The following is a 26,314-nucleotide window of genomic DNA, read 5'->3' on the forward strand; positions in this document are numbered from 1 at the left end:
GCGGGTCGACCGCCCCCGGGACGGCGCTCCCGCGGCGGGGCCGGCCCCCCCCACCCCGTCTCCCTTTAGGTGGCGGGGGAAGGGGAACGCAGGTTCCGGCCAGCTTTGCGCTTTTCTCCTCCTCCCCTCCTCCCACCAGTGCTCCCGATCATCTCAGGGGAGGCCGGGCCCATCTTATCTTCTTCGGGCGCCCCCTTATCTCCCTCCACCTGAGTGGGCGGGGGCCGGCGGCCACTCGACTCTCCCTCCCTCTGCTGCGAACTCCCCCGAGAGAGTCTGCTCATCCCTCCTCTCTTCCCCTCCAGGGCTGGCTTAACCCCCCAAACTCCCTCCGCCGAGTCGGGAGGTCTGCTCCTCCTTCAAGGGAGGGAGGTTTGCCTCATTCTCGTGTTGGGGGGAATGAAGTCAGTTCATCTTCTGCACTTTGGGGAGGAGAGGGTTAATTTTTCCTCCTCCATAGTTTTCCTCCTCGCACCTCCCCCAAAATAATAGAAAAGCATCTCCCCACTTTTCCAATCCCTTCCCCCTTCATCTCGGCCGCAGGGCTGGAGGGAAGAAAAAGTCGCCCTCCCATTTGCAGGGTGGGTGGGGTGGTTAGTCTGTAGGCTGGAGGAGGGGCTCTGACGGTGGGGGAAACAGTTGAAGAAGGTGCTTGTTGCTCATGTTTCTCTCTCTGGTGCCGCTGGTCTATTATTGGTGTTCGCAAGTGGTGCTCCTTCCACATAAGGCCACCGCGCGGGTGCAGGGCGCATGCTCTGCCCGGCCCCATTGAAACTTCCTGCTGCTGCTGCTGCTGGTTCTTTTGCTGGAGCATCTCAGCGCTGTGCCTGCTGCCTCCAGCCCTCTCGCTGTGCGCTAGCACGCACCCTCCTCCATTCCCCGTCCATGCTCTCCTTTTCTGGCACATGTCTTCCCGAAGAGAAGGCTTATTTGTGTGCTCTGAGCATTGCCTTCATCTGGGTACAGCCCTTGGCTGGAGAAGAAACGTTTTCCAGATAGGTTTTTTTTTTTTTTTTTTTTCTTTCGGTCTGTATTGGATGGCGAGAGTGGACTGGGTATTGTACAAGACAGATAGCTGTTCCCTTTCCAAGAAAGCAGAGTCTCTCTTCTGTTCTCTATGAAAATGAAGAAGTTTCTGTTAACAATATATTTACATTGCTAGAAAGGGCCCAAGTGTAAAGTTCATCAAAGTATTAACGTGTAGGTGATAAGGTATGATGGTATGGCTGCTACCAACGACTCACATTTACACAGCAGTTGTAGTACAGGTCTACCTGTCTTCTTACCTGTCCACATTTCCTCTACCTTCTGGCTTATAAAAGGCAAATTTTAAAAAATAGTATAAAATAGGAGTGTGGTTAATTACCTTATATAAAGACTTTCTGCAGAATTTCTTTGAACATTATGCTCCCGATGTAATTTCATTATCAAATTGTGTTTGCATTCTTTTTTGAAGAAAATAGACATTGTGCAATAGGATGCCTTAATAAGTTGCTTTTAGGGTACATTGAGAAATATAGTAATGTATCTGTCACAGAGAAATAGGTGTAAATTTCGGGAATGAATTGCTGAATGGTTCTTGGAATTTCTGTGGACCAAGAGGCAGGCAGAGGCTTTGGGGATATGACATTGTATTTTTCGGTAGTGTACAGGATTGATTGCTTCTTCGTTCTTTTTAGGTATTTTGATCAGTACATTTTTAGTTTATATTAGTAACAGAGAAAAAATGGCAGGGTCGTTTGATACTTGGAGTGTTGAACATTGGGCCACCAATCTAACTGGGGAATATCTAAGTTAAGAGAAATCATTTAGCTCAGCCATGGCATTACCATTGGTGTAGTTGCTAAGGGGACTGGTAATAATAGATCTTGTCATAAGATGATCTAAGAATAATTATTAATTAATGTCACAGTTCAACACACTTGGCAAATGAAAAGTCTCTGAAGGTGAATGCCTTTACTGTGCAGGAAAAAGATTTTCAGAACTTTGGTGATGATCAGCTGACTGCTTATAGTGGTGATGAAACATTACTGAATTGAACCTCCTCTTTTTGGGAAGGAGTTGTGGTATACTAGAAACAGTTAAAAGACATGAACTTTAGGGCTGGCAGAGTGGCTCAAGTGGTAGAGCGCCTGCCTAGCAGGTGTAACTCCCTGAGTTCAAACCCTAGTGCTGCCAAAAAAAAAGACATGAGCTTTGAAGTTGAGAAGTATAAATGCATAGGTTGTAGGGCGAGTATTTAATTTATATGGACCTCAGTTTCTTCAGTAAATGGAGGTAATAGCTGTTTCAAAAATCCTTTCAGAAACCAAGCAGTTACAAATATTCTTGTATTACAAATTTTATTACAGGTGTTTTTTCAGATAAAAGACATTTGGAACTAAAATGCTAAATTTTTAATATGTTGTGAGAACAAGTATGCTCATTGAGAAGTCTTTAATATAATCAAATGAATTTTGCTCTGTGTACATTTAATTTAATTAATTTTATTTATTTGTACTGGGGCTTGAACTCAGGGCCTCATGCTTACTAGGCAGGTTCTCTACCACTTGAGCCAGGCCTCCAGCCTTTTTTGCTTTACATTATTTTTCAGATAGGGTCTTGCTTTATGCCCAGGCGGGGCTGGACTGTAATCTTATTTTTCACTTCCTGCATAGCTGGGATGACAGGTGCACACCACCCCCCCCCCAACTTTTATTGATTGAGATGGTGTCTGGAGAACTTTTTGCCTGAGCTGGCTTGGAAACAATTCTCCCAATCTTTGCTTCCTGAGTAGCTGGGATTACAGGCATGTACCACCATGCCCAGTTTAAATATAATTATTTTTTAAAAGGCATACTAGTGCCATTTAAAAAAATTCTAAACATAACCAGGCTCTGGTGGCTCACGCCTCTAATCCTATCTACTTGGGAGGCTGAGATCAAGAGGATTAAGGTTTGAAGCAACCTGGGCAAATAGTTCGAGAGACCCCCATCTCCAAAATAAACTGAGCAAAATGAACTAGAGGTGTGGCTCAAGCATTATAACACCTGTTTTGCAAATGTGAAGCCCTGAGTTCAAATCCCAGTCCTCCCTCCCCTCAAAAAAAAAGCTAGATACGGTAGTGCATGCCTATAATCTCAGGTAGGCAGAAGGCAGAGATAGGAGGATCAGGTTTTGAGGCTGACCTAGGCAAAAGCTCAAGACACTGTCTGAAAAACAAACAGCAAAAATGACTGTGGTTGTGGCTCAAGTGGTAGAGTGCTTGATTAGTAAGAGTGAGGCCCTGAGTTCAAACTCCCATACTGCAAAAAAAAAAAAGTTTGAATAAAAGTTCTCCTGTTATGTTAAAAAGAATCTAAACAGTTTTGCTTTTTCCAAGTGTGATTGCCCTTAGAATATGCTTTATGTATACTGTTTAGTTCTGCCAGTTTAATACTTTTTATATTACATTTATTATGATAGATGTATGAACATTATGACATCCTTTGGAGAAAACTAGTTTTCTGATTTGCCCTTGCTTAAGCATGTTGTAATCTTTCTCCTAAAAAGAATTGTTTACAAGTTTAATTTGATATTGTGGCTTCAGCGTAGAATACCCTGTCCCTGAAACTTGAAAATCAGCACAGAACAGAAAGTAGGACAACAGTGTCCACTCTTAATTCTCAAATTTGAGAAGTTATGCAGTGCCCAACCGTAATAAGTATTCCATAAGTAATTATGGTTACTTAAGTCTGAAATAAAAACATGAGTTTTTTCAATTTAGGTAGATTAGTTTTTCAGATGGGTACCAAGTATGTGAAAAGTGGGATTGATTACTATTTCTTAGCCTTTCACTGCTGAGAAAATTACTGAGACACTACAAATCTAGAAAGGGGGCTGGTGGAGTGGCTCAAGTGGTAGAGTGCCTGCCTAGCAAGCGTGAGATTCTGAGTTCAAATCCCAGTACCTCCTCCTCCACCCAACCCCCAAAAAAATCTAGGAAGAATTGCATAAACCTTGAAAAAATTGTGAATCAGTGTTCTACAGACTATCATTCAATTTTTGGGCTAGAAAAGAAAAGGAGTATTGCATTATTTTTGCCTTTATTTTTGTGGAAGGAAAACCAAGGCACAGAGATAGATTTCAAGTGCATATAGCTAACTATTGGTGTTATTCAAACTGTTATTTGAAGTTACCTATATGCTAAATTGTATAGTTGTTAAAATAGGGAAAGGGTATTCCAAATGAAGGTAGTTTTTATCAGCTTTTTCCATGCATTTTATTTTAGTCCTCCTAATTCTGTGCTCAGTATGAAGTTTGCTGCTGCCTCTGAACTGGTGGTAGATGATTGTGGGCTATGGGTAAAAATAAAAATGGACATTGCCTTTGTGTGATTGCTGAACCCAAGATTCCTAAGTGTATTTTCTCTCCTGGGGAAAATATATTTTTTTCATCTTTAAAGATAATCTTTGAGTGGATATTGATTGAGAAGTGATACATATCTAATAGTCTATCAAAGTATATATGAATAACATGACTTGATTCTCATAGTTTATCCTATGTTTTGCTGAGTTATTTGCATAGTATTAAATAAGTTGAATCGTTAGTGTTTATCAGTTTCTTTTTCGTCGTCTTCTTTTGGGTACTGTCTCACTAAGTAGCCAGCTCAGCTTCGAAGTCTGTGTGGCCCAGGCTGGCCTCCTGGGTACATGCTCATTTGTTCTTGCACTTAATTTTAATGAATCAAAGTTTAGTTTCATGATCAAAATGTGAAGTATAAAACATATATCTTTTATATCTAAATGAAATTGTGATTGTAACTTAATGTTCTCCTCTCCTTGTGTGACAATACTTTTTCGTAAGTGCATTTGATAAAGTAGAAAGGTTATGACCATAATTAGGGCCATTATCTCTTAATTTAAGCAGAAGAGTCACATGCCAGAAGTTGCATGGGCTTATGGTGGTGGATCGTTGGTGGTGACATTGGTGGAGTCAGAGCCTGATTTGGTTGAAATTTTCTAGTTTTACTCTTCTGACATTGAAGAAAAAAGTACTCTTTAGGGCATTTATTAGAAGATTACCAAATGATTACCATCATTTTCGGTATGTCATGCAATTGAGGTAACCAAAAATTATGGGGGTTTGGAGGAAGTTTGTTAGCATTGTCCTAAGATTGGAGGGAGTAGAGACAGAGGGACTTTTCTGGGGAAAGTGAGCTGATAATGCAAACTGGCCCAGTAACTAGACTTCTAGTTACTCTGACATTTGCATTGATGTTCAGATGTGTTAAAGTAGACCACCAGTAAGAAAGATGAACATGTATTACCTACTTCTTTCGTTTACCATGTGCATTGAGCATCTGCTACATGGTAAATCTAGTAAGTACTGTGAGGATTTAAAAAAGCATTGGACATAGGCCCTTTTAAAAGAATCTCCCTAATCTAGTAAGATTAATGACTGCTGCTGCCACCCTTCAAAGACTTCTTTTTTTTTCTCTTGGATTTTATTAAGTAGAGTAGTAATATGTGCATTCTAGACAAGTTTTTGGTGAATTGTGTGGCCACATGCACTGTGGAAAAGTTAAGAAAAATTTAAGCCCAAAGTACATTTTTAGTTTGAATTGTGTATGCAAGGTAGACATATATGTGCGTTGCTGGATCTAAGAAAAAAATTTGACTCTGCCTGATTTGTATAGTCTAAATATATCATGTTTTCTTTCTTTCTCTGTTTTTACTATAAGATAGATGTCATTACAAAAGATGTTTTCTTTTCATGTTACAATTTTTATAATATTAAATGCTGCTTGAGAATAATCTGAGGCTTCCTTTAAAAAGTTCTTTCAACAAATGGTAGTTGATTACTTGCTATGTGCCATGTATGCTTACACTCTTGGGATACATTAATAAGTAGCAAAAGTAATATCCTTGCTCACATGGAGCTCAGAGTTCAGCACTGAAGATAGACAATGGAGCAGTAAGATTTAAAAAAAATTATTATGAGGACAAGTATAATACATACTCTATAATAATATATTTCAGCAGCCCTTGTATTTATAATATCTGTATAATGGATTTATGTTAGTTAAGTTTTAAATATTTTTGCTCATTCTTGTACAGTTGAGATCTTTAAACTAGAATGAACAGCAGGCACTCTCTCTTCCTCTATACTTCCATTTCCTTATCAAGTCCATAGTTGCACCTTTAGCCATTTGAAAGGGATGTTTGTAGCTGGGCTTGACGGCATGCATCTGTAATCCTGGCATTTAGGAGGTGGAGGCAGGCACTATGCTGCTTGAGCCACACCTCCAGTCTATTTTGATCTGGTTATTTTGGAGATGGGGGTGTCTCGAGAACTCAAACCATGATCCTCTTTATCTCATCCTCTCAAGTAGTTGAGATTACAGGCATGAGCCACCAGTGCCTAGCTCATTAAACAGATCTTATGGTACCTTTTGCTTTCAAGTTTTGTTCAGAATGAAGTAAATTTTAGCACTCACTTTAAATCATTTTAAAAATATTTATTCCCTCCCAAAATAAGTTATATAATGATGGATCCTTTTCCATAATTTGTGCTATTATGTTTATTTTCTTTCTTTCTTTTTTTTGTTTTTGTTTTGTGGTACTAGGGCTTGAACTCAGGGCCAATACCTTGAGCCACTCCACCAGCCCTTTTTTGTGATGGATTTTTTCAAGGTAGGGTCTTGCAAACTATTTGTTCCGGCTGACTTCGAACTGCAATCCTCCTGATCTCTGTCTCATGAGTAGCTAGGATTATAGGCATGAGCCACTGGCGCCTGCCTATGTTTATTTTCTTTAAAATTTATTTATTTTTGCAGTGCTGAAACAGAACCCAGGGCCTTGCCCATGCTAGGCAAGTGCTGTACTACTGAACTACATCCCCAGCCCTTTATTTGCTGCTTTCTAGAGAAGTGTGTATGTGTGTGTGGGTGGTGGTGGTGGTGGTGGAGGGGAATAGGGAGTAGAAGTGGGATGTAGTGAAGTATTACAGTGTATATTATCTTATTAATTTAGAGGCTGTTATGTTAGTCACTTTGCATCATTGTGACAAATACCTGAGAAAACAACTTAAAAGGAAGAAAGATTTGTTTGGCTCATGGCTTCAGAAGTTTTAGTTTATGACAGACTTGCTCCATTGTTGGGGCTCATAAATACAGAACAAAATGGTGCAGAGGGTGTGGTGTAGCAAAGCTGCCCACTTCATGGTAGCCAGGAAGCAGAGAGAAAGCACGACAAGAAGGGTCCAAGACAAAAAGGGTCCCTTCAAAGCCATGCCCCAGTTACCTACTCTCTCCAACCAGGTCCCATCTCCTCAGGGCCCATACAGGTAGTGCTCTCATGATCTAGTCACCACTCAATAGTGCTACCAGCTAAGGACCAGGCTTTCAGCACGAGTGTCTTTTTTTTTTTTTTTTTTTTTTTTGGCGGTGGAGGGGAGACGCTTCATATCGAAACACTGAGTAAATGAACAAGAACTAACTATGCTTAGAAGTGTATTTTCCCCAAATCAGGGTGACCTTTTTCATATAAGAACATAGGCTATGTGGGTATACCAATGGAAACTGCACCAAATTAATGATAAGAAAGAAAAGCATGCAGGAAGAACTTGACAGATGCCTCCCAGCAGACAGACCAGGGTTCAGCCTTGTGTACTTGAACAAAATGGCAAAATTAAAATTAAGTGTACAGATACTTATGATCATCCAAAACTGAACCAAGAGGACATTAATCACCTGAATAGATCTATAACAACAAAATGAAATTGAAGCAGCAATCAAGAGTCTCCCAAAGAAGAAAAGTCCAGGACCTGATTGATTCTCTGCTGAATTCTATCAGACCTTTAATGAAGAACTAATACCAACCCTCCTTAAACTGTTCCATGAAATAGAAAGGGAAGGAAAACTGCCTAACACATTTTATGAAGCCAGTATTACACTTATCCCCAAACCAGGCAAAGACCCTTCCAAAAAGGAGAAATATAGACCAATCTCCTTAATGAACATTGATGCAAAAAACTTCAATAAAATAATGGCAAACCGAATTCAACAACACATCAAAAAGATTATTCACCACGACCAAGTAGGCTTCATCCCAGGGATGCAGGGGTGGTTCAATATATGCAAATCAATAAATGTAATAAACCACATTAACAGAAGCAAAGACAAAAACCACTAGGTCATCTCAATAGATGCAGAAAAAGCCTTAGATAAGATCCAACACCATTTCATGCTAAAAGCTCTAAGAAAACTAGGAATGGAAAGAAACTACCTCAACATTATAAAAGCTATATATGACAAACCTATAGCCAGCATTATACTTAACGGAGAAAAACTGAAACCATTCCCTCTGAAATCAGGAACGAGACAAGGATGCCCACTATCTCCACTCCTATTCAACATAGTACTGGAATTCCTAGCCAGAGCAATTAGGCAAGAAGAAGGAATAAAAGGAATACAAATAGGTAAAGAAACTGTCAAAATATCCCTATTTGCAGATGATATGATCCTATACCTTAAACCCCCAAAAAACTCTACTCAAAAGCTCCTAGACACCATCAATAGCTACAGCAAGATAGCAGGATATAAAATCAACATAGAAAAATCATTAGCATTTCTATACACTAATAATGAACAAACTGAGAAAGAATATATGCAAACAATTCCATTTACAATAGCCTCAAAAAAAAAAATCAGATACCTAGGTGTAAACTTAACAAAGAATATGAATGACCTTTACAAGGAAAACTATAAACTTCTGAAGAAAGAGATTGAGGAAGACTATAGAAAGTGGAGAGATTGCCCATGCTTATGGATTGGTAGAATCAACATAGTAAAAATGCCAGCTACACACCAGACAAAGGACTGATAACCAGAATATACAGGGAACTCAAAAAACTAAACTCTCCCAAAATTAATGAACCAATAAAGAAATGGGCAAGTGAACTAAGCAGAGCTTTCTCAAAAGAAGAAATTCACATGGCCAAAAAACACATGAAAAAATGCTCACCATCTCTAGCCATAAAGGAAATGCAAATCAAAACCACGCTAAGATTCCACCTCACCTGTTAGAGTAGCCATCATTAGCAACACCACTAACAACAGGTGTTGCTGAGGATGTGGGGGAAAAAGGAACACTTTTACACTGCTGGTGGGCATGCAAACTAGTACAACCACTCTGGAAAAAAATTTGGAGGCTTTCTTAAAAATCTAAACATAGATCTACCATATGATCCAGCAATAGTACTCTTGGGGATATACCCAAAAGAATGTGACACAGGTTACTGCAGAGGTACTTGTTACACCCATGTTTCTTGCAGCACTGTTCACAATAACCAAGTTATGGAAACAGCCAAGATGCCCCACTATTGACAAATGGATTAAGAAAATGTGGTATTTATACACAAAGGAATTTTATGCAGCCATGAAGAAGAATGAAATCTTATTCTCAATTAAATGGATGGAACTGGAGAACATCATTCTGAGCAAGGTTAGCCTGGCCCAAAAGACCAAAAATCGTATGTTCTCTCTCATATGTGGACATTAGATCAAGGGTAAACACAACAAGGGTATTGGACTTTGATCACATGATAAAGCGACAGCACACAAGGGAGGTATGAGGATAGGTAAGACAGCCAAAAAACTAGATAACATTTGTTGCTCTCAATACAGAGAAACTAATGCAGATACTTTAAAGCAACAGAGGCCAATAGGAGAAGGGGACCAGGAACTAGAGAAAAGGTTAGTTCGAGAAGAATTAATTTAGAATGTAACACATAGTACAGGAAAGCAATTCGAGTCAACTCCCTGTATAGCTATCCTTATCTCAACTAGCAAAAACCCTTGGTCCTTCCTATTATTGCTTATACTCTCTCTTCAACAAAATTAGAGATAAGGGCAAAATAGTTTCTGCCTGGTAGTGAGGGAGTGGGAGGGAGAGGGAGAGGGCAGGGGAGGTAAGGGAGGGAGTAGGAGGAAGGGGGGAGAAATGACCCAAACATTGTATGAACATATGAACAAAAGAAAAAAAATTAAGTGTATGCTATAGTTTATATATGGTTCATGTAAGCAAAATTCAAGGAGTTCAAAGTGAAGTTTGAATTTGTATTTACTGTAGTTTTCAAGGATTTTTTCTGTATTTGTACATACTGATGTTAATCATTTTCTCAAAAGTAGGATTATAGTTCTCATTTAGTTTTTCTTATGCTTTTTTATATTTCATCTTCTATATTAATTGTATGTTTTTCTGTTAACCACCAAAAATTATTTAAAAGTAGTTTTCTGTAGAGACTTTATAAAAGCAAAATTGAGTAACTATATTTATTTACTTTTAATTTTGACTTTGTTCTTCCAGTGATTTTTGGTATCACCTACCCATCACCCAGATGTGGATAAGGCATTTTCCTTATCCTCTTCTACATGCAGCCTCACTTTTCTTTTGTCACTGCTGCACTTCTAGTCATACCGAACTGCTTACAGGTGTTCGAAGTGTGAAAAGTTGTTTTACATCTTGATATCCCTTCCTACCTTCTTTCCCTTGCCTCCTTACCCATTAGGTCTGCTCTTTCAGTACCAAGTGCTGTGTGAAAATTATCTTGCTTCCTCTTTGTCTTATAGGTTAAATTAAACACTTCCACCTCCTCATCCCACTCATACCCTGTGTAGATTTTGATTGTTTTCTTTCTTTCTTTCTTTTTTTGGTGGTGGTTCTGGGGTTTGAACTCAGGGCCTGACACTTGCTAGGCAGGTGCCCTACCACTAGGAGCCACTCTGCCAGCCCTCTCTGTAGATTTTATCTCCTAATGATAACACTTTCTCACATATAGTCTATCCTGGAGACAGTAAGCTCCTTAAGGAGCTCATTCATTTATCCTTTTAACCCCAGGGTATTAGTGAGTGCTTAATAAATGTTTATAAAGGAAGTTTTTCCCAATTTGTTGTAGTACCATGTCTACTGTAAAATATCCTTTTAGAATTAAATCTTATATAAAGTAAGCTTTTACAATAAACATTTGCCCAGCATATGAGATTGGCATTATTTCCACTTCTTGAAAGTAATCGACATACTATTTAGAATTTACCACTTGAACTAAGTAGATTTTTATGTCCCATTTCCTTAGATGTGACATCATAATTAAAATAAATTCATGTAGTTGAAAGTGAAAGCCTCATCTGTCATAGTATACTTCAGGGGAAGCCAAGTAGCCTATTGGCTGAGTCTGCTTTCATAAATAAAGTTTTATTGCTACACAGCCACGTTGATTTGTTTACATACTGTCCTCTGTTGCAAAGATGAGTAATTGTCTCAGAGAACGTATAGACTGAAGTAGTTAACTAGCCCTTTCCAGAAAAAAGTAATTGCTAATGCCTCTTCTAATACGTGAAAGACATCTATTAGATGATGATCTCTGTGCTTAAGAATACATTAGAATCAACAGAGGTTAATGCTTAGAGTCTTCTGTGAATGAAAATATTAGTAGAGCAGTAGTTTCCTTAATTGTTATCTAATTTTACACATAACTCTTATTGTCACTCTTCTTTCTTAGGTTAGGTGAGTCTAAAAACTTTCTGTTGCTAGGCATTGGTGGCTCACACCTGTAATCCTAGCTACTCAGGAGGCAGAGATCAGGAGGATTGAGCCAGCTCAGGCAAATAGTTCCAGAGACCCTATCTCGAAAATACCCAACATACAAAAGGGCTGGTGGAGTGGCTGAAGAGGTTAGAGCACCTGCCTAGCAAGCATGAGGTCCTGAATTCAAATCCCAGTAACCACAAACCAGAAAAGCCTTTCTTTTAACAGGGTGAGATACTACATTGAACTAACTTTTTCACTCGAGTGTAGCTGCATAATTGTTATAAGGCAATGCTAGATAGGGCCAAGTGACTAATAATTGCCATAAAGGTAATAGTTGTGACATTGCTATTATACTGGCCTCAGAGTCTCCTCCAAGTGGACTGATTTAAGATCTGGTCTGGTGGCAAGTTTCCAGGTCATGGTGAGGATTAGGTTAGATGAGAGGAAATGCTGTTCACTTACATGGGAAAGGATGTATTTATTGAAGGTAAAGCTAAAAAAGTTAGTTAGAGGACAGAGGGTTGAATGAGAACATAACTAGATTACTAGTAACCTACTAATATGCAGGATTATTAAGTGCCTGATCAGTCAGTGGTTTTGTTGTTGTTGAGGGTTATTCTGTGTTTTGGTGGTATTGGGGTTGGAACTCAGGGCCTTGCACTTTCTAGGCAAGTGTTCTACCACTTGAGCTACACCTCCAGCCTTTTTTGCTTTAGTTATTTTTCAGGGGTAGTCTTAGGCTTTTTAACCCAGGTTGTCCTTGGACTGTCTTACCTATGCCTCTCCCATAACTGAGATTACAGGCATGTATTACCATGCTGGAGCAGTGAGTGTGTTTTCAGAGAAAGTGGAGATTGTTGGTTATGAGGCCTTGGCATTTGGTACCATTTAATATCTCAGGGAATTTATTTTGATACGTTCTCTATTTTGCCCTGAACAATCTCACAATGGGCGGTGCAAATAAATGTAATTGTCACTTCCTCAATATTTGAATGTTAAAAGCCTTTTAGGAGGAAAAAAAAATAGAATGATTTATTCCCAATTGTAACTTGCTTTTGGTGTCTGGAATTTGGGACATAGCAAGAGAGTAACACATTCAAAAAAATTGACTAATCAGAAATATAATGGGGGTTAATTTGTATTACCTAATTTATATTCTATTACAATCTTGCTGAAGTTGAACCACAAAGGAGCTGTCAGTAGTAGCCCTAAAATAGATTGGCATCCAGATTTAGATATACAGCGAATTTCCTAATTTTAAGAAAATTTGTCTTATAAATATTGACTATGATAACTGGTTTGTCCTTGCTGTCTTTGTTTTTGCCTTTATCACCTCTTCATTGTATAACCTGTATCCTCTTCACTTTTTTTTTGGATGGGATTGAGGTTTTAAATTTAGAGTTTAACACTTGGAAAGTAGGTACTCTGCCACTTAAGCCACACCTCCAGTCCATTTTATTGTCGTTATTTTGGAGCAAGGGTCTCAAGAAATATTTCCTGGACTTGCCTCAAACCAAGATCCACCAGATTTTAGCTTCCCAAAGTTGTTGGGATTATAGGCGTGAGCCACCAGTGCCCAGCTCTCTTCTACTCTTAATGTAGTTTGATTGACCATGGTAACAATATCTCATCCTTTTTCCTACTTTCCCATATTTTGGACCTCCCCTTTCATCCTTAATTATCTTCTCCATTGCCATCTTTTATTTGTTTGTTTGTTTCTGGTGCTGGGGATGGAAACCAGGGCCTCCATGTATCCTAGGTAAATGTACTGCCTACTCTGCCTACACTGAGCTACACTCTCCTCCTTTGTCCTAGGCTTTTGAGTCTGATTATAGTGTACGTTTTCATTCATTTACTTGTTTTTTTTGCCATGAAAATTTCCAATTTTATTAATGTTAGCCTTACTTTTTAAAATGTGTAACACTTGAATGGATATTGAAACTAAAGAAGTTAAAGTGAATTTCTTATACATGAATCTTTATCTGCTCTTCATCATTGCTTTAATCTTCCTCACATGTGGGGCAACTTTAATCTTCCTCACACTTGGAAATAATTTTCTTCTTGGATCTTTTTGAAATAAGACTTCATCTCCTGTAGCTGTAAAATTTTCATTCAGGTTATCATCAGAAGTCTCCAGGATGTATACTCCTACTGTTATGACTTTCATTTACTCTAATTAAAAGAATTGTCTTATTTTTCCTCCAAAATCAGTGATTTTCAACCCTTGTTATAGTCAAGTGAGTCAATGAACTATATTGCCTCCTCCTCCCTTCCCTCCCCCTCCCTCTCTGTCTTTGATTCTAAAGTGTGTCACTTGTAGACAGCACATATTTATATTATATTTGCATCGTTGTGTTTGCATAAATCTAGTTAATAATATGGAAGTATAACTGCTTTACAGAAGAATTTCAATGAGCCTTGCTAATACAAAGGAAGAAGAACCTATCTTTACCCATGGGAAATCATAACATCACTGTAGCCATGTAAATTTCAGTTGTGGAATAGAGATTGGAAAAACATTCCAGCATGGGAAAAGTCATGGAGATTTGAGATAATGTGGTGCATACAGGAAATCAAAACCTAACATAGACATTAGGTTTCTGATAAGATTTGTGACTGAGGAACCTAAGAGCATGTTAGAAATTATATTTGGAGTTATAACTGCCTTAAAACTTAGACATATTCCCTCCCCTCATTACTGGTGTTGAATCCAGGGCCTCATGCATGCATCCCCAGCCCTTACTTTTGTTTTCTTTTTTTTTGCAGTTTGGGGATTAAACTCAGGGCCCTGTGCTTATAAGACAGGAGCTCTACCACTTCAATCATGTCTCCTTGGGGTTTTGTTTTGTTGCTTTTAGTTTGTTTTTCAGATAGGGTCTTTGCTTTTGCAGGACTGTTTGGAGAGGGATCCTCCTACCTCCACCTCCTGAATAGCTGGTATTATAGGCATGGCGCATGCCCAGCTATTTTTCTTTAAACTAAAAAGTTGTACGTTAAATAAAGCCAACATGTGAGTGACTGACAGTGTGTCCCATAAATAAATTTATTTTGTCTTACCCTTTATTTCTAGCATATAATATTAAGCATATAGGTGCTCAAAGTTAGTTGAATGAGTGTGTCACATATTTCAAATTAGTGTTAATTGGTATTTTGTGATGTACATTTAGCTTTTCCTTTCATCCTTTGCTTATTAGGGTGACTTTTCAGGCTGTCACCTTGTTTCCCTTTTTGGCATTGCTTGTAAAGATGTAAATTACTTAAATCCCTTACATGTTTTTTGCTTGTTTAATTTTTTTATTTCCTTTATTCATATGTGTATACGATTGGGTCATTACTCTCCCCTTCCTTCTACCCCTGCCCTTCCCCCTTCTCCCTCCCTTTCCCCCACTCCCTCCCTCTAGCCCACACACCCTTGCTTCCAAGCGTATACTGTTTTGCCCTTATCTCTAATTTTGTTGAAAGGGGAGTATAAACATTAATAAGGAGGACCAGGGGTTTTTGCTAGTTGAGGTAAGGATAGCTGTGTAGGGAGATTCCTAGTTTTGCTTCCATGTACATATGTGTTACTTTCTATATTGATTCTTCTTGAATTAACCTTTTCTCTAGTTCCTAGTCCCTTTCTCCTATTAGCCTCTGTTGCTTTAAAGTTTCTGCATTACTTCCTTTGCATTGAAGACATCAAATGTTATCTTTTGTTTGTTTGTTTGTTTGGGTTACCTACCTATCGTCATACCTCCCTTGTGTGCACCTGCCTTATCATGTAATCAAAGTCCTGTCCCCTTGTGTTTGCCCTTGATCTAAAGTCCGCATATGAGGGAGAGCATATGATTTTTGGTCTTCTGGTCCTGGCTAACCGCCCTCAGAATGATGGCCTCCAGTTCCATCCATTTGCTTGCGAATGATAAGATTTTATTCTTCTTCATGGCTGAGTAAAATTCCATTGTGTATAGATGCCACATTTTCTTAATCCATTCGTCAGTAGTGGGGCATTTTGGCTGTTTTTATAACTTGGCTATTGTGAATAGTGCTTCAATAAACATGGGTGTACAAGTACCTCTGGAGTAATCTGTGTCCCATTCCTTTGGGTATATCCCCAAGAGTGGTATTGCTGGATCAAATGGCGGTTCTATGTTTAGATTTTTAAGAAGCCTCTAAATTTTTTTCCAGTCGTTGTACTAGTTTACACTCCCACCAGCAGTGTATAAGGGTTCCTTTTTCTCCACATCCTCGCCTCGGTGGTGTTGCTAATGATGGCTATTCTAATGGGTGAGGTGGACTCTTAGTGTGGTTTTGATTTACATTTCCTTTATGGCTAGAGATGGTGAGCATTTTTTCATGTGTTTTTTGGCCATTTGAATTTCTTCTTTTGAGAAAGTTCTTTATTGGTTCATTAATTTTGGGAGAGTTTAGTTTTTTGAGTTCCCTGTATATTTTGGTTATCAGTCCATTGTCTGATGTGTAGCTGGCAAATATTTTCTCCCACTCTGTGGGTGGTCTCTTCAGTTTAGAGACCATTTCTTTTGGTGAGCAGAAGCTTTTTGTTTAACAGAAGTTTTTTAGTTTTATAAGGTCCCATTTGTCTATGCTTTCGCTTAGTTGCTGAGCTGCTGTGGTTCCATTGAGAAAGTTCTTGCCTATACCTATTATTTCCAAAGTATTTCCTACTCCTTCCTATATCAACTTTAGAGTTTAGGGTCTGATATTAAGGTCCTTGATCCATTTTGAGTTAATACTGGTATAGGGGTGATAAACATAGATCCAATTTCAGTTTTTTGCAGACTGCTAAGCATTTTTCCCAACAGTTTTTGTTGAAGAGGCTGTCTTTCCTCCATTGTATAGTTTTAGCGCCTTTGTCAAAAATAGGTTGGGTATAGTTGTGTGGCTTCATACCCGGTTTATCTGTTCTGTTCCACTGGTCTTCATGTCTGTTTTTGTGCCAGTACCATGCTGTTTTTATTGCTATTGCTTTGTAATATAGTTTGAAGTTGGGTATTGTGATACCTCCAGCGTTGTTCTTTTACTGAGTATTACCTTAGATATTTGTGGCCTCTTGTGTTTCCAAATAAATTTTTTAAAAAATTTTTATTTTATTCATATGTGCATACAATGTTTGGGTCATTTCTCCCCTCTTCCCCCACCCCCTTCCAAATAAATTTAATGGTTGATTTTTCAATCTCTTTGATGAATGTCATTGGGATTTTGATGGGAATTGCATTAAACATGTACATTGCTTTTGGTAAGTATAGCCATTTTTACTATGTTGATTCTACCTATCCATGAACATGGGAGATCTCTCCACCTTCTATAGTCTTCCTCAATCTCTTTCTTCAGGGGTTTATAGTTTTCCTTGTAGAGGTCATTCACATCTTTTGTTAAGTTTATTCCTAGGTATTTGATTTTTTTGAAGCTATTGTAAGTGGAATTGTTTTCATATATTCTTTTTCATTTTGTTCATTATTAGTGTACAGAAAAGCTAATGATCTTTGTAAGTTGATTTTTGTATCCTGCCATCTTACTATAGCTGTTGATGGTGTCTAGGAGTTTTTGGGTAGAGTTTTTTGGGTCTTTAAGGTATAGGATCATATCGTCTGCAAATAGGGATATTTTGTTTAATTTTTTAAAAAATGAATCAGGTGTGTCCTTTTGGGTGCTGCCCAGCTAGGGTTTATATTAAAGTACCTTAGAAGGCTGAGATGAAAAATCTTAGGTTAATCCTGTCAGCTTCTCTGCTGAATGTATATGGTGACAGCCATTTGTTAACTATATGCCAAACTGCACGCTGTTACCTTCTGTCTTCTAAACTTACTGTTTTTAACAAAAATGCTCAAGGGTATAGTATTAGAATCAGTTTTCCCCTAAACATTTGGGAAACAGTCATTATTCCTTTTCGACAGTTTATCTTTTTTGTTTGTTTGAGACACGGTCTCACTCTGTGGTCAAGGCTGACCTTGGAACTCTTGATCTCCTGCTTCATTCTCCCAGTTAGTTGGGATTATGGGTGTGTGCAACATGTCTGGTTTGAAATGGGAATTTTTTTGTGTTTTATTTTTTGTTTTTGGCACAATGTCTAGCTGTAGGCTAGGCTTACCTTGAACTCATCATTCTCCTGCCTCTGCCTTGAAAGTGCTGGGATTACAGGAGTGCGATTACGGTATAGAGCTAGGATTTTTTTTTTTTTAAACAAAGGGAAATAATAGATGTGAAGTGAAGGCAGCAGGTTGGTGAGTTTGAGGCCAACCCAGGATACATAGCAAGATTCTGTCTCAAAACACAGATTCCTATCCCAGTTTTCCAGTGGGGGTGATCTGAAATTCTCATCGGGTCTGAAACTGGTGTATTTTGGGTTGTTGAAAAGGCAGCGAGCAGCTATGGGATATGGAAAGCCAGCAGAGATTGTTATGATTGTATTTATGAAATATGAATTGCAGCAGTATTTGTTGAAAATGAGAAGAAAGGCTAGATCTGAGAATGATTTCACAGGTAGAATTTGATAATGGCTTCATGAGTGTATTTCTTACAGTAGGAAGAGATTAGTGTGATTCACAGCTTTCTTTTTTGTACAGTGAGTAGTTATATATGTGTGTATTATACACACATATTTAACACCTTTTACTACATCTTTAACGACAGTTTTTTAGAGTGCCTTATTTATGTACTTAAGGTAATTAAAATTAGATTTAATAAACCGTCTTGGTATTCTATTCTATTCTATTCTTTTATAGTCAAAGCTTTATTTTTTCTTTTTTTTGAGATAGGGTCTCTTTGTAGCCCAGGCTAGCTTTGAATTCTTGATCCTCCTGCCTTATCCTCCTGAATGCTGGGATTATAGGTGTGTACCATCTCACCCAGCTGTAATGCCTTTTCTTTTTCTAATACTGAGGATTGAACTCAGGGCCTGACACCTGCTCAGCAAACACTCTACCACTTTAGACATGACTCCGGTTTCTAAAGTTTTCTTTAACAGAGGTGGTCTGTCATTTTTATTTGCAAGCAAAAGTTGTTGTAATTTTGTTAATTGCATAGAGTTGTTAGTCACTGGACAGTCTCACAGGAAGTAAATATTATTTATTTATTTATTTCATTTTATTTATTTATTTTATTTTATTATTCATATGTGCATACAATGCTTGGGTCATTTCTCCCCCATCACAGGAAGTAAATAAAACTTCAATTTAATTTAAATGCCACTCTATAGAGAAACACATATGTGGAATATGTAGTGTGGATTGACTCCATTATATAGATGAGAAGGACATAAATATGTTAGTAGGTTGGAAATTGAGGAGAGTGAGCTAGGTGTGGTGGTGCACACTATAATTCTAGCTATTTAGGAGGTTTGTGATTTGAGACCAACTTAGATAGTCATTGAGACACTGTCTCAAAAACAGAATAAAAACAAAAGGCTGGGGGTATAGCTCAAGTGTCAGAACAAGAAAGAAAGAAATCTTGAAAGATTCTCTAGCACAGCTATTTGAATTGAAGTCCATGTGGAACTGTTAAACACACTAGAAGAGGCCCGCGCCCAGATGACTTGGGACGACGCGGACCAGGTGAGCTTCGCGGTACGGCGGTACTCCCACAGACAAGCCTGGGCCAGAGCAGCATAGTCCCCTGGTCAGACTGACCTCCACCCGGGAAAAAAAGAGAAAGTGAGTACTAAGCAATAAGAACAATAAAGACACTTGGGAAAGAGGGTGGGGCACCCTGACTGCTGAAGATTGGGGGAAGGGAATCCCTCCCGGGACTGTAAATAAACAAGCTGGGTGGGCCGGAGAGGCTCTGGTGGGAGTGGGGCGCGCGCCCAACAACCAGGAGTGGGAAAGCTTGTGAGAGTGGTGGAGGGAGGAAAACTCCACAGGAGAGGAGGGAAGACCCACTTCCCATGTGAACTGTAAACAAACATGGCGGCTGGCAGGAGCAACAGCACCGCCCAGTAATCAGGAGCAGGAAAGCCTGTAAAAGTGGCGGTGGGAGGAAAACTCCACAGGAGAGGGGGGATGACCCACCTCCCACATGAATTGTAAATAAACACGCAGGCCTGACAATGCGGGTGCAGTGTCACCTTTCCCAGTGTGCTTGGAAAGGGGAAAGCTTGTAGCAGAGGCTCCCGCACAGGAGAACTCTGAGCAAACAAAGCCTGTGGGGCCAGGTGAGTGCTAAGCTCACCCCAGACATCTGCATAAATAACGCCTCCAGCAACAGCAGGCTGACAGCAGTGGGCAGGCAAGCCACAGCTGCAGATACCATTCTCAGAACTGTCTCCAGACTCTTTTTTTTCTTTTTCTCCCTACCCTTGATGAGAGAACAACCGAATTACACCTGCATGCTGAAAAACTTACTGAAACTGTATTGCATTTGAACTTGGGACACTTGGTGGGTTTTTTTTTTTGGGGGGGTGTGTGTGTGTGTAGTTTTGTTCTACTTTATGTGTCCCCTTTGATGAGACCACTACAGAACAACATCTGAGGCACCGTCTCCAGGATTGGAGACTGAGATGAACACCCAAATTATTAAGACTGAAACTTCATTGCATTTGAACTTGGAGGTTTTTTGGTTTTTTTTTTAATTTTCTATTTTTCATCTTATTTTAATTCATTTTTATATATAGATATTTCTTTCATTTACTTATTTTTATTTTTATTCTTATCTTTTTTTTTTATTTTTGATTTTCAATCCTCTCTCTGTCTCTCTAATGTCGGTTCAGCTTGCTGTCAATTAGTACACTAACACTCCCTGTTTATACCTTTGAAACTTTCTTGTTGAATCCTTGATCTGTTTTCTCTTTCTTGTCTGTGTATTTGCTTTCCCTCTTTCTTTAACGTCTTCCTTTCCATCTCAGCTCACCCTTCCACTCTAAATATTACCATTGTTATTATTACAAGCTAGAAAATACTTAATTGCACACAATACAGGCACAGTAACAACACCAAAGACAATGACAGGAAGACAGAAAAAACAGGGAAACCAGTTTCCCCACAGCAAAAAATTAGTACAGGAACCAGAGGGGAATGAAGAAAACAGATACTCAAATCCAGACTCCAACAAAATGAAGATAAACTATGCCAAAAGACCCAATGAAGCCCACAAGAATAATTTAAAAGAAGACATACTACAGGTACTTAATGAGAATTTTATAGAGATGATACCGGATAGGGTCAACCAAAATGTACAGGAGACACTCAAGAAATTCCAAGACAATAAAAATAGAGAATTTAAAAAAGCAAAAGAAGAAATAAAGGAAACCAGAGAAGCACTGTATAAACACCAAAGTAAAACAGAGAACACAATGAATAAATGGATAAATGAACTCAGGACAAAAGTTAACAACATTAAAGAGGAAACCACCCAGGATATGGAAAACCTCAGAAAAAAGAACGAAACAGAACTGCAAAACAAAACGGAAGGCCAATCCAGCAGAATAGAACAAACAGAAGACAGAATCTCAGAACTTGAAGATGAAGTGGTAATTAAAGGAAAAACCGAAGAACTATTAATTAAACAACTCAAGACCTGTGAAAAGAAAATGCAAGAACTCACCGACTCCATCAAAAGACCAAACTTGAGAATCATGGGCATCGAAGAAGGAGAAGAGGTGCAAGCGAAGGGAATGCGTAATATATTCAACAAAATAATAACAGAAAATTTCCCAAATCTAGAGAAAGATATTCCCATAGAGATGCAAGAGGCCTCCAGGATACCAAACAGACCAGATCAAAATAGAACTACGCCACGACATATCATCATTAAAACAACAAGTTCAGAAACTAAGGAAAGAATATTGAAGGCTGTAAGAGAGAAAAAACAAGTAACATACAAAGGGTAAACCCATCAAAATCACAGCAGACTTCTCAACAGAAACATTAAAAGCAAGAAGAGCATGGGGTGAGATCTTCCGGGCACTGAATGAAAATAACTTCAACCCCAGGATACTCTACCCAGCAAAACTATCATTCAAAATAGATGGAGCAATAAAAGTCTTCCATGATAAGCATAAACTAAAACAATATGTGACCACAAAGCCACCACTACAAAAGATTCTGCAAGGGATTCTGCACACAGAAAGTAAAACCCAACTTACCCATGGAAAGACAGGCAGCACGAAACTACAGGAAAAGAAAAAGCAAGACAGTAGAGAGTAACCTCAACTTAGGTACACACAATGAACCCTTCAAACAACTAAGACAACTAAATGACAGGAATCACCACATACCTATCAGTACTAACGCTTAATGTTAACAGACTTAATTCGCCCATCAAAAGGCACCGCTTGATGAAATGAATTAAAAAGGAAGATCTAACAATTTGGTGCTTACAGGAGACCCATCTCACCAACAGAAATAAGCATATGCTTAGGATGAAAGGCTGGAAGAAGATTTACCAAGTCAATGGCCCCCGAAAACAGGCAGGAGTAGCAATACTTATCTCTGACAAAGTAGGCTTCAAACCTACATTGATCAAACGAGATAAAGAAGGACATTCCATACTAATAAAAGGGGAAATAGACCAAAAGGAAATAATAATTATCAACCTGTATGCACCCAATGTCAATGCACCCAATTTCATCAAACATACCCTGAAAGACCTAAAAGCATATATAAACGCCAACACAGTGGTTGTGGGAGACTTTAACACCCCATTATCATCCAAACAAAAACTCAATAAAGAAATCCAAGATCTAAAATACGAAGTAGATGAAATGGACCTAATTGATGTCTACAGAACATTTCATCCAACCTCTACACAATATACATTCTTCTCAGCAGCCCATGGAACCTTGTCCAAAATAGATCATATCCTAGGGCACAAAGCAAGTCTCAGCAAATATAAGAAAATAGAAATTATACCATGCATACTATCTGAGCACAATGCAGTAAAAGTAGAACTCAACAACAAAAGTAAAGACAAAAAACATGCAAACACCTGGACACTAAATAACTCATTACTTAATGAAGAATGGATCATTGATGAAATAAAAGAGGAAATTAAAAAGTTCCTGGAAGTCAATGAAAATGAAAACACAACCTATTGGAACCTATGGAACACAGCTAAGGCAGTCCTGAGAGGAAAGTTTATAGTCATGAGTGCATATATTAAAAAGACTGAAAGATCCCAAATCAGTGACCTAATGATACATCTCAAACTCCTAGAAAAGCAAGAACAAGCAAATCCCAAAACAAATAGGAGAGAAATAATAAAAATAAGAGCTGAAATCAACAAAATAGAAACCATAAAAACCATACAAAGAATTAATGAAACAAAAAGTTGGTTCTTTGAAAAATAAACAAGATCGATAGACCCCTGGCAAACCTGACTAAAATGAGGAGAGAAAAAAACCCAAATTAGTAGAATCAGGAATGCAAAAGGGGAGATAACAACAAACACCATGGAAGTCCAGGAAATCATCAGAGACTACTTTGAGAAACTATATTCAAATAAATTTGAAAATCTAAAAGAAATGGACAGATTTCTAGATACATATGATCATCCAAAACTGAACAAAGAGGAAATTAATCACCTGAATAGACCTATAACACAAAATGAAATTGAAGCAGCAATCAAGAGTCTCCCCAAAAAGAAAAGTCCAGGACCTGATCGATTCTCTGCTGAATTCTATCAGACCTTTAAAGAAGAACTAATACCAACCCTCCTTAAACTGTTCCACGAAATAGAAAGGGAAGGAAAACTGCCTAACACATTTTATGAAGCCAGTATTACACTTATCCCAAAACCAGGCAAAGACACCTCCAAAAAGGAGAACTATAGGCCAATCTCCTTAATGAACATTGATGCAAAAATCCTCAACAAAAAATGGCAAACCGAATTCAACAACACATCAAAAAGATTATTCACGGAGGGATTCCAAGATGGCGGCTAGAGGTAGGAAGCAGAAAGCGACCCTCCTATAGTGAAATCTTGGAGAGAAGCTGGAGACACACTTTGCAGGCATAATCACCGAGAAAAGGCATAACTTTGACTCCTCCACATCTCCAGCCGGCGCAGAGAATCTCCACTTCACGTTAAACGGAGAACCGAGGAGGCTCCCGGGCCGCCAGTGGCCGGCGCCCATACGGCTTGGGAAGACGCGGACCAGGTGAGCTTCGCGGTACCGCGGTAGCCCCACAGACAAGCCTGGGCCAGAGCAGCATAGCCCCCTGGACAGACTGACCTCCACCCGGGAAAAAAAAAAAGAGAAACTGAGTACTAAGCAATAAGAACAGTTAAGACACGCTGGAAAGAGGGTGGGGCGCCCTGAGCGCTGAAGATTGGGGGAAGGGAACCCTTCCCGGGACTGTAAATAAACAAGCCGGCTGGGCCTGAGAGGTTCTGGCGGGAGCGGGGCGCGCCCAGCAACCAGGAGCGGGACGCTTGTGAGAGGAGGGAAGACCCACTTCCCACGTGAACTGTAAATAAACATGCAGGCGTGACAACGCGGGGCAGTGTCACCTTTCCCGGTGCTTGGAAAGGGGAAAGCCTGTGGCAGAGGCCGCCGCACAGGAGAACTCTGAGCAAACAAAGCCTGTGGGACCAGGTGAGTGCTAGCTCACCCCAGAGATCTGCATAAATAACGCCGCCAGCTACAGGCTGAGAGCAGCAGGCAGGCAAGCCACAGTTGCAGATACCACTTTCAGAACTGCCTCCAGACGCTTTTTTTTCTTTTTCTCCCTACCTTTGATGAGAGAACAACCGAATTACAACTGCAAGCCGAAAAACTTACTGAAACTGTATTGCATTTGAACTGGGGACACTTGGTGGGGTTTTTGTTTGTTTTTTTTTTTATCCTCTGTGTGTGTGTGAGTGTAGTTTTGTTCTACTTTATGCATCCCCTTTGATGAGACAACTACAGAACAACATCTGAGGCACCAACTCCAGGACTGGAGATTGAGACGGACATCCAAAATATTAAGACTGAAATTGCATTGCATATAAACTTGGAAGTTTTTTGGTTTTTTGTTTTTTTTTTTTAATTTTCTATTTTCCATTTTATTTTAATTCATTTTTATAAATAGATATTACTTTCATATACTTATTTTTTATTTTTTTATCTTTGATTTTCAATCCTCTCTCTGTCTCTCTATTGTCTGTTCAGCTTACTGTCGATTAGTACACTAACACTCCCTGTTTATACCTTTGAAACTCTCTTGTCTGATACCTTGTTCTGCTTTCTCCCTCTTGTCTGTATATTTGTTTTCCCCTTTTCTTTAACTTCTTGCTTTCCATCTCAGCTCACTCTTCCATTCTCAATATTACCATTGTTATTATTACAAGCTAGAAAATACTTAATTACACACAGTACAGGGACAGTAACAACACCAAGGACAATGACAGGAAGACAGAAAAAACAAGGAAACCAGTTTCCCCACAGCAAAAAATTAGTACAGGAACCAGAGGGGAATGAAGAGAACAGAAACTCAGAGCCAGACTCCAACAAAATGAAGATAAACTATGCCAAAGGACCCAATGAAGCCTACAAGAATAATTTAAAAGAAGACATACTACAAGTACTCAATGAGAATTTTATAGAGATGATACTGGATAGGGTCAACCAAAATGTACAGGAGACACTCAAGAAATTCCAAGACAATAAAAATAGAGAATTTGAAAAAGCAAAAGAAGAAATAAAGGAAACCATAGAAGCACTGTATAAACACCAAAGTGAAAGAACACAATGAATAAATGGATAAATGAACTCAGGACAAAAATAGACAACAATAAAGAAGAAAACTGCCAGGATATGGAAAACCTCAGAAAAAAGAACGAAACAGAACTGCAAAACAAAACGGAAGGCCAATCCAGCAGAATAGAACAAACAGAAGACAGAATCTCAGAACTTGAAGATGAAATGGTAATTAAAGGAAAAATTGAAGAACTATTAATTAAACAACTCAAGACCTGTGAAAAGAAAATGCAAGAACTCACCGACTCCATCAAAAGACCAAACTTGAGAATCATGGGCATCGAAGAAGGAGAAGAGGTGCAAGCGAAGGGAATGCGTAATATATTCAACAAAATAATAACGGAAAATTTCCCAAATCTAGAGAAAGATATTCCCATACAAATGCAAGAGGCCTCCAGGACACCAAACAGACCAGATCAAAATAGAACTACTCCACGACATATCATCATTAAAACACCAAGTTCAGAAACTAAGGAAAGAATATTGAAGGCTGTAAGAGAGAAAAAACAAGTAACATACAAAGGTAAACCCATCAAAATCACAGCAGACTTCTCAACAGAAACATTAAAACCAAGAAGATCGTGGGGTGAGATCTTCCGGGCACTGAATGAAAATAACTTCAACCCCAGGATACTCTACCCAGCAAAGCTATCATTCAAAATAGATGGAGCAATAAAAGTCTTCCATGATAAGCAGAAACTAAAACAATATGTGACCACAAAGCCACCATTACAAAAGATTCTGCAAGGGATCCTGCACACAGAAAGTGACACCCAACTTAACCATGAAAAGGCAGGCAGCACCAAACCACAGGATAAGAAAAAGCAAGACAGTAGAGAGTAACATCAAGTTAGGTACACACAATCAAACCTTCAAACAACTAAGATAACTAAATGGCAGGAATCACCACATACCTATCAGTACTAACGCTTAATGTTAATGGACTTAATTCACCCATCAAAAGACACCGTTTGACAAAATGGATTAAAAAAGAAGATCCAACAATTTGTTGCTTACAGGAGACTCATCTCACCGACAGAAATAAGCATATGCTTAGGATGAAAGGCTGGAAGAAGATTTACCAAGCCAA

The 26,314-nt window shown here is 38.9% G+C and overlaps 1 protein-coding gene across 2 annotated transcripts in view; it reads left to right on the forward strand.

Moving 5' to 3' along the window:
- Rsf1 (remodeling and spacing factor 1) overlaps positions 1 to 26,314 on the forward strand; it is a 154,981-nt gene that overhangs the window by 696 nt on the left and 127,971 nt on the right. The window lies entirely within an intron of this gene.

This window comes from Castor canadensis, chromosome 1, assembly GCF_047511655.1.
Source record: "Castor canadensis chromosome 1, mCasCan1.hap1v2, whole genome shotgun sequence".
Taxonomy (NCBI): domain Eukaryota; kingdom Metazoa; phylum Chordata; class Mammalia; order Rodentia; family Castoridae; genus Castor; species Castor canadensis.